Below are 9,679 nucleotides of genomic sequence, written 5' to 3' on the forward strand. Positions count from 1 at the left end.
TGTTATGATCCTGTAACAATGATCTAATGTGTAATTCATTGGCTTGGCGCTCCCCCGGGGGGTCCTGCTTGATGGAGTGGCTCTGAGACTCCTTGGCATTCACCTCGGCCGGCGCAGCGCGGGGCGGGGTGGGCTATCCTCTCGGCCCCCCGTCACCATCATCCAATCTGCCTGGTCTCTACTGTCTCACCACCACCACCGAGGCCTCTGCTGGCCCGCGGCAACAACTCACTGTACCCACACATACTGTATACACACACACACTCATAAATAAATGTGCACACACACATACGCATACACACAGTGATTTGCTTTGTTTTATATGCATAAGCTTCATTCGGCAGGTTGCTGGTGTTTAAAGAGGACAGAGAGCACCCACAAGCACATACCCCTACATGTCGCCTCTCGCGGGAGAACCCTCTGCAATGTTTCCCTCCTTCATTTAATTAACTAAATTCCAATCTGTGGGGGGGTAGGGGTGCACTCCAGGCTAAGAATCACATTGAGATAAGGGGTGAGGGTGGTGAGGGAGGAGGGGGGAGTTTACCCTCAACACACCCAAACCCGGTGTGTCTTGTCACCAGCCCTGTGACTGTAGCCCTTTGGGCAGCTGACCCGACAGCACCACCAAATGGGGAATGTCTGCTACGCTTAGCATCATCCTCCTGGAGCCAGGTAGTGGCCACGTGTTTATCTGTCGCTTCAAAGCCTTGTTACCTGGCAACATTTAATACTTTATAGAGGTTTTATCTTATCATAGCCTCTAGGGTATATTTAGACCTGGGATAAATGCAACAAACACACGCAGACAGACACAGTATTGCAGACCGACGCACAAACACAGACACACGGATACACACACGGATACACACACCCACAGTGATTGCTCTGCTTGGCTCGTTTAGCACTTCTAAGGCAGAGATCCCCAGAGGCCAGCTATCACATCCAGTTACCGTGGCACCAGACATGCCCAGACCCACCTGGCTGCTCTCACCTCAATCTGAGGAAGACAGGAGGCACTGTAACCATGTCACACAGGACACACACACTGAATCACAGACGCACAGAGACACACACTGAATAACTGATTAACATACTGTACGCCAGACACACACTGAATCACTGAATCACAGGCGCATAGAGACACACATTGAATCACTGAATCAGACGCACAGAGACACAGGCTGCATCACTGAATCACAGATGCAACGAGACACTGAATCACAATCAGAACCACAGACGCAGAAAGGCACAGGCACAGAATCACAGACACACAGTATCACAGAAAAGATTGTAGTCAAATATATCGATATAAACAACATAAGCCAACACACACACACACACACACATAAGTCAACACACACATACTAGAGTGACACACAGACACTCTACCATCACCCCAGGTGTACGGTGACGAACAATGACATTGCTCTACAGTCGCTATCTTTCCAAATCTAACCCAAATTTCCAACGAACCATCCGGTAGAATATGAATCATCAGCCAGTTGTCCTGGGAGACCAGATTGACAGTTATTCTTTTCAGTCGCTGCCTCTTTTCATAATTTGATTTGTAAATAACTGAAAATGAGTCAAATGATCAAAGCATACAACACTGCCAGTAACTGCCAGTAGGAATGACAGGTAAAATAAATGACAAACAGCTATATTAACAGGAACGTAAAGAAGGGCCCTAATGAGAAAGCTCTGCCTTCAATGGTGACTCACATTGATGGCTGGAGGTAATACAGACGTAATGCCTGCTAAAGTAGGAGACAGAGAAAAGAGAGGTGGTGAGAGAGAGAGAGAGAGAGAGAGAGAGTGAGAGAGAGAGAGTGATAAGCAACAAGGTAGAGGAGGTGGAGGAGAGGAGGACTGGCCGGTGATTAGTGCGCTCCAGCGTTGGTTGAGGCTGACATGTCACAGGTTGACATGGGATGCAATTATGGAGGGGAAATGTGCGGGGCCCTCAGGCATGTGGCAGCCATGCTGTCAACTCTGGCTGATGTGTGGGCTCTTGGCACCGGCAAAGATGTCACAGGTGCTTACTGTACACTTCACTACAGCAGCATTCCTATAAAAATGGGCCTAAGTTTAACCAGGGGAGGTTGGAGAGGAGACTGCGATGGTTACAGGCCATGGTGTGTGAGTGTGTATGTTTGTGTAGGTTTGAAAAGGTGGGTGTGTGCACGCTTCGGTCTGTCCCTGTGCAAGCACTTGAGCGTGCATGTGTGTGTGCGTGTGCATGCGTGTGTGTGCAAAAGGTGCTATGATGGATAGCGCCACAGTAGAACAGCTGTTTTAACACCAGTAGGCTGTTAACACTAATCTACCCCCTACTCCTACCTGATGCCTCAGTCTCACTCCCTCTCAGTCCCTCTCTCTCTCCCGCTCTCTGCTAAAGCCACCAATCTCCATTGTGACTGGACCAGTTTCTCACACTGTTCTCCCCATCTTCTCTGTGTCTCCCATGTCAGCTCTTGTGTATAAGTCCCCCTGCAGTATAAGTAAGCACTTTAAGGCCCAAGGCAAATTACCTCAGCGGGACACAGCACACTTTTCTCTTATTTTCTCCTCTTATCAAACCTGGGCCTCCTCACAGAACCAGCAGCACACGACTCCAGCTTAAAGGCCCAGTGCAGTCAAAAATGTGATTTACCTATACTTTATATGTATTGAGTATACCAAACATTAGGAATACCTTCCAAACATTAGGAACACCTTCCAAACATTAGGAACACCTTCCAAACATTAGGAACACCTTCCAAACATTGAGTTGCACCACCTCCCCCTTTCCTTCAGAACAGCCTCAATTCATCCTGGCATGGACTCTACAAGATGTCGAAAGGGTTCCACAGGGATGCTGGCCCATGTTGACGCCATTACTTCCCACAGTTGTGGGAGGATGTCCTTTGGGTGGTGGACCATTGTTGATACACACAGGAAACTGTTGAGCGTGAAAAACCCAGCAGCGATGCAGTTCTTAACACAAACCGGTGCACCTGGTACCTACTACCATACCCAGTAAAATGTCACTTAAAACTTGTGTCTTGTCCATTCACCCTCTGAATGGCACACATACACAATCCATGTCTCAACTGTCTCAAGGGTAAAAAAAAAAATATATTCTTTAACCTGTCTCCTCCCCTTCATCTACACTGACTGAAGTGGATTTAACAAATGACATCAATAACAGATCATAGCTTTCACCTGGATTCACCTAGTCAGTCTATGTCAGGGAAAGACCAGGTGTCCTTAATGTTTTGTACACTCAGTCTATATTTCCATACTATGAGGTTGGAATAATACTGTGACATTTTTAAATGATGATGCCCTTTAAAAAGAGCTGTTTAAAAAGACCACCTGAAATTACAGCCTGTTTTGGTGGGATGGAGTTTTGGACTGTCTGGTGACATCACCAGCCGAGTACATTTGTTACAGTTTTTCTCAAGTGCTTTGGCTCAATTCTCAAAGATTTTTTTTCAAAACAATAAGTTCAAGTCTCTGAACAATTCGTTTCTTGTTCACACCAGATTTGAATAGCTTATTTATTTAAGCAAATTGCACGTGTTTTGGCATGTGTGCAAAAGAGTAAGCACAAATGCACATGGCTTGCTGATCAAAACTGATGAGTTGATTCTCAGTGAAATTGTCACAACTTCTAAACATTCTTTCATCGTGTGACTCATCACATGCAAAATGATCCATTCAATGATCAAAATCAGTCAGAAATACATGTATATTCCATAAATATCTATGACATGGAATGTTTGCGATGTCTGCTTAATTGGCAAATTACCTCCCAAGAGACATAGTAATGAAATAGGAATCACAATCTTACCAATCAAGTTTGGAAGCATATACTGTACACTACTGTTGAAAAGTTTGGGTTCACTTAGAAATGTCCTTGTTTTTGAAAGAGAAGTACATTTTTGGTCCATTAAAATAACATGAAATTGATCAGAAATACATTGTTAATGTTGTAAATTACTATTGTAATTGCAGATTTTTTATGGAATATATTCATAGGTGTACAGAGGCCCATTATCAGCGACCTCCACTCCTGTGTTTCAATGGAATGTTGTGTTAGCTAATCCAAGTTTGTCATTATAAAAGGCTAATTGATCATTAGAAAAACCCTTTGCAATTATGCTAGCACAGCTGAAAACTGTTGTTCTGATTAAAGAAGCAATAAAACTTCTTTAGACTAGTTGTGTATCTGGAGCATCAGCATTTGTGGGTTCGATTACAGGCTCAATGGGCCAGAAACAAAGAATTTCCTTCTGAAACTCATCAGACTATTCTTGTTCTGAGAAATGAAGGCTATTCCATGCAAGAAATTGCCAAGAAACTGAAGATCTCGTACAACACTGTGTACTTTTCCCTTCACTAGTCTAAAGAAGGCCAGTTTTATTGCTTCTTTAATCAGGACAACAGTTTCATGACACAAGGAGAGACCCAGATGCAGATGGTTGGAGTCTTACAATATGTATTAATCCAATAGGGTAAGGCAGGTGAATGGTTAGGGACAGGCAAAAGGGTCAAAACCAGTTCAGAGTCCAAACGGTACCGAATGGCAGGCAGAATCAAGGTCAGGGCAGGCAGGATGATCAGGCGGGCAGGAAAGTAGTTCAGAGTCAGGCAGGGGTCAAAACCGGGAAGACTATCAAAAATAGAATAAAGGCGTACAGGAAAAACACGCTGGTTGACTTCACTAACATACAAGACGAACTGGCACAGAGAGACAGGAAACACAGGGATAAATACACTGGGGAAAACAAGCGACACCTGGAGGGGGTGGAGACAATCACAAGGACAGGTGAAACAGATCAGGGTGTGACAGGGCCCCTGTACGACCTATGTAGATATTCCATTAAAAATCACCCGTCTCCAGCTACAATAGTCATTTACAACATTAACAATGTCTACACTGTATTTCTGATCCATTTGATGTTATTTTAATGGACAAAAAAATTGCTTTTCTTTCAAAAACAAGGACATTTCTAAGTGACCCAAAATTTTGGAACGGTAGTGTATATACAACGATCAAAGGGATCATGCTGTTTGTATGTGGCTGCTATGAAAATGAACTGTGTTTGCATGTGATCAGGGGTGTATTCATTCCGCCGATTCTGTTGAAAAACATTTCTTAAAGGGAAGCAAACAGAAAAAAACTGGAATAAACATACCTGAATTTGTCCAATAGAAACTCTCCTTTGCAACTGTTGAACTAATGATTACGCCTTAGATCAGCTAGATGCAGGCCAGAGTGTGCAAGGCGGTATTGAATGTGTCAATGTCTGTTACCTTAATATCTCATATTTCTCTCAACCTGTGCACCTACGTTGTAATCTTTCATTCATGGGCTAGGTTGTAACAACCTCATGATGGGTATAGGGAAAATGTGATTATCATGTAGTAGCCTAAACTTATTGATGTTACATTGTGCTGGGTAAGTGGAATATGACTGACAGTCATCCAATATGCTGTAATAAAAATAAGGCCATGCACAATAAAAACAAATTGTCCTCCCTCATCTTTAACGCAACCAACCGCCACTGAACCTGTAGCTTTTACCGAAGGACAGTGGATCGTCTGGATTTCTGTCCGGTCTTTCTTTAAAAAAAATCATAAACCCATTTTCCCGAAAATGTATTTGTACAAAGACTTCCAGACTACCATCATGGGGCTTGAAAGCCAACTCTAGCAGGCCATCAAGTGTGATTTTCCACCTCAGACATTTATTTTTTGCTGCAGCAGCACAGCAATGGGCTCTCTGAGAGCAGGATGGTGTTGGCCGGGTCTCGGTGTGCAACAAAATGCTTGGTTGCACTGACAGTGAGCACCCCACTATCATGTGCAGGGGAACAGGGATCAGACAACACAGTGATACCCAGCAAGATGGCCAGATGTCCTCCATTCAATAACAACTTGTCTCAGCAACATTGATCTATGTACATTCACATCCACTCATGCTTGTATAACATGTTTAGAGGGAGGGCAATAAGGAGGCTAACACCTGTAAAGTGGATACATGAGAGGTGGTAGACATGACCTGTTTACAGAGTTATCACAGTCACTGAGGCGTTGCTGGTGTTGTTACTGTTAGCCTCAGTGTTGTGTAGCCAACAGGCCCTGTGTCCCTGTGTCCTCTACCCCCACCACCACCACCCCCCTTAGTAGCGGAACATATAATTCACAGCCCAACACCTCAGCTGGTGATGGAGGCGATGGGGGCCTGATTATATCAGGAGAACAAGGGCTAATTAAATAGGGGTCTGATCACTGAGGAGTAAATTATTTAACACCAGAGACTCAACTCTCTCTTCGTTAGATCCTAAACCACAGAACTCTCCCTCCCTAGTCTCCCTGCGAGCCTCGCCTTCGTTCGCTTTTTAATGACAGCTTTACCATGCCGCTATTTCATCTTTGGGAACTGTGTGCCATTCGGTAGAGGCAGCATGGCAGAGAGAGACAGTATGAAAGGTCTGTGGGCTGTGAGCACTGGAACATACCCCATCTACTCTATCATGGTGAGTTGATTAGACACAACATCAAAGGGAGTCAACATACAGATTAACATTAAAGATCTCCTGGCAAATCAACACATAATTGACAGAATCGGAACAAATTCATTGTTCGCCACATCCCCCTACCCCCTCTGTGTATTCACAAGTGCATTAGAATGGATAACCCTTACCACTATCGTGCACTTAGAGAAAATCTAGTAGATTGTAAAAGTTCTGTTCTGTTGTTGTGTTCCCAAACAGGATGTGGTGGGGGACTTGTAGAAGGAGCTCAGTGTTCAGTCCCTCGGCAGGGGACTGCTATTACTACTTCTCCTCCTTAGTGTTGTGGTTTTTCTCTGACAGTCGAACTCTCTCAGGGCCAGTTTCAGACTTTCTGATCGCCCGCTGGACCACTTTCCCCTCTCCCATCTACACGGCAACGAATGCTAACTCCAAAAGCCAGCGTCTTGAGGTAAAGGGGAAATCACTGACTTAAGATGATACCCGGCGGAGCACAGAACTACTGCTTGCAAACATTATTTTCAATTGGCAATCTGTTCGCTGAAAAACACTTAACCTTAACATGGGCACATTCTATTTGCTCTCCGGATATGCATAAACAGAACCACAAACAACACTACCAACATTATTATTACTATATATAAACTCAGCAAAAAAAGAAACGTCCTCTCACTGTCAACTGTGTTTATTTTCAGCAAACTTAACATTTGTAAATATTTGTACAAAGACGTTTCTTTTTTTGCTGAGTTTATATATAGTAATAATAATGTTGGTAGTGTTGTTTGTGGTTCTGTTTATGCATATCCGGAGAGCAAATAGAATGTGCCCATGTTAAGGTTAAGTGTTTTTCAGCGAACAGATTGCCAATGGAAAATAATAAATAAATAAATAAATAAATAATGAACATAAGATTCAACCACTGATACATAAACTGAACAAGTTCCACAGACATGTGACTAACATAAATAGAATAATGTGTCCCTAAACGAAGGGGGGGGGGTAAAATCAAAAGTAACAGCCAATATCTGGTGTGGCCACCAGCTGCATTAAGTACTGCAGTGCATCTCCTCCTCATAGACTGCATCAGATTTGCCAGTTCTTGCTGTGAGATATTACCCCACTCTTCCACCAAGGCACCTGCAAGTTGTTGCCGGTGATGTCTGGTGAGGACCTGCCTTACAACAGGCATACAAGCCCTCCGTCCGGCCTCTCTCAGCCTATTGCAGACAGTCTGAGCACTGATGGAGGGATTGTGCGTTCCTGGTGTAACTAGGCAGTTGTTGTTGCTTTCCTGTAACTGTCCCGCAGGTGTGATGTTCGGATGTACCAATCCTGTGCAGGTGTTGTTACACGTAGTCTGCCACTGTGAGGACGAGCAGCTGCCCGTCCTGTCTCCCTGTAGCGCTGCCTTAGGCGTCCCACAGTACGGACATTGCAATTTATTGCCCTGGCCACATCTGCAGTCCTCATACCTCCTTGCAGCATGCCTAAGGCACGTTCACACAGATGAGCAGGGACCCTGGGCATCTTTCTTTTGGTGTTTTTCAGAGTCAGTAGAAAGGCCTCTTTAGTGTCCTAAGTTTTCATAACTGTGACCTTAATTGCCTACCATCTGTAAGCTGTTAGTGTCTTAATGACCGTTCCACAGGTGCATGTTCATTGTTTATGGTTCATTGAACAAGCATGGGAAACTGTTTTTTTACAACTTTTCTTCTACATATACATACATTTTACATATACATTTTACATACACATTTTGCATACACATTTTGCATACATGGTACTTTTAAACAAAGCAGTCACATAACAATAATACATTACCAAACATAAGCTCTTTAATCCAAACCCTCAGCGACCCTCAGCCACTCCCAGCCTTCCCACCATAGACCACCCTCGTTTGGTTTCCATGTGCCATATATTTTTCAATTGTGCTGTGATGTTTTACATGTTTTTTAACCTTTCTAATCGTATAGTATCCATTATTTTCCATTGACAATCTGTTCGCTGAAAAACAATGAACCACGTCCTGCCACATAACAACCAAGCTATGGCATGGCAAGTCATTACATGTACTATCTATGTTCTGATAGCATTGCCTTGCCTATCCAGACATCGAATAAAAACTAACATTTGATTTGTCAGTATGTTATTATGGTGAATATATTGATCACATACTGTACCAGTCTCTACAAATACACAATAGAGGACACACAAAGTAGAAAATACTGTATATCTTAAATGTTGTTGTCATGGAAACACAAGTCAGCAACACACATTTGGAGCCTTGAAATAACTCATCCAAACCCCATAATTGTATATTAGTTTTATTTAACCTGTATTTAACTCGGCAAGTCAGCCTAAAGAAAATGTATTTGTAAATTCTATACATCCTCAGAGTGTTTTGTATTGACTCAAAAGACCTACACTCCTTCATCAGTGAAGATAATGGTTTTCTAACAGCGAAATGGATTACACAATGCAGAGAACTCTGCAAAAAGTTTCCAATGAGTAAGGAAAAAATGAGACTGACTATTTGACAGCTGTTCTATCTTTCTATTGCTTTATTCTCTGTGAGTAAAGCTGTGCTAATATGGACTTGTTTGTCCTTAAAGCACATTTGCAGTCCATTTACCATGAATATACATATGAGCTTAAAATAACAAAATGAATGTTGACCTTTGGTCTTAAGGCGAACCAAATGCTGCCAGGCTGTGTCCCACGCCACTAGGTAGGTGTTGGAGAGATGACTCATTCTACTCCTGTGGAGGTGGGCGGAGCGGGCAGGGTACTGTCTGTGACAAGGCACTGTCGCTGTTGCTGCACCCGCTGACATGCTTACTGTCGGCATAACATTTTACTTCAATTAGATAATTGAATGAGTCAATTCCCGTCACCTCTCCCACTCACAACGTCTACCTGAAATAGACTCCCAAAATGATGTGTGTTCAGAGCGAGGGAGGGAGAGGGATGGTGAGATAGGGAGGGAGGGAGAGGGGGATGGGGGGAGAGAGAGCAGCCCATGCAGCCACACTAAAGCAGCCATGCTCTCTCTCATTCCCCAGGGAAATTGCATCACATATTGATCCGTGTTCCGTCCACCTAATGGACGTAGAGGGTGGAAGTGCCGCTGGCAATTTGGAAATGGCTGTGCG

This window comes from Oncorhynchus kisutch, linkage group LG6 (assembly GCF_002021735.2).
Source record: "Oncorhynchus kisutch isolate 150728-3 linkage group LG6, Okis_V2, whole genome shotgun sequence".
In the NCBI taxonomy this organism is placed as follows: domain Eukaryota; kingdom Metazoa; phylum Chordata; class Actinopteri; order Salmoniformes; family Salmonidae; genus Oncorhynchus; species Oncorhynchus kisutch.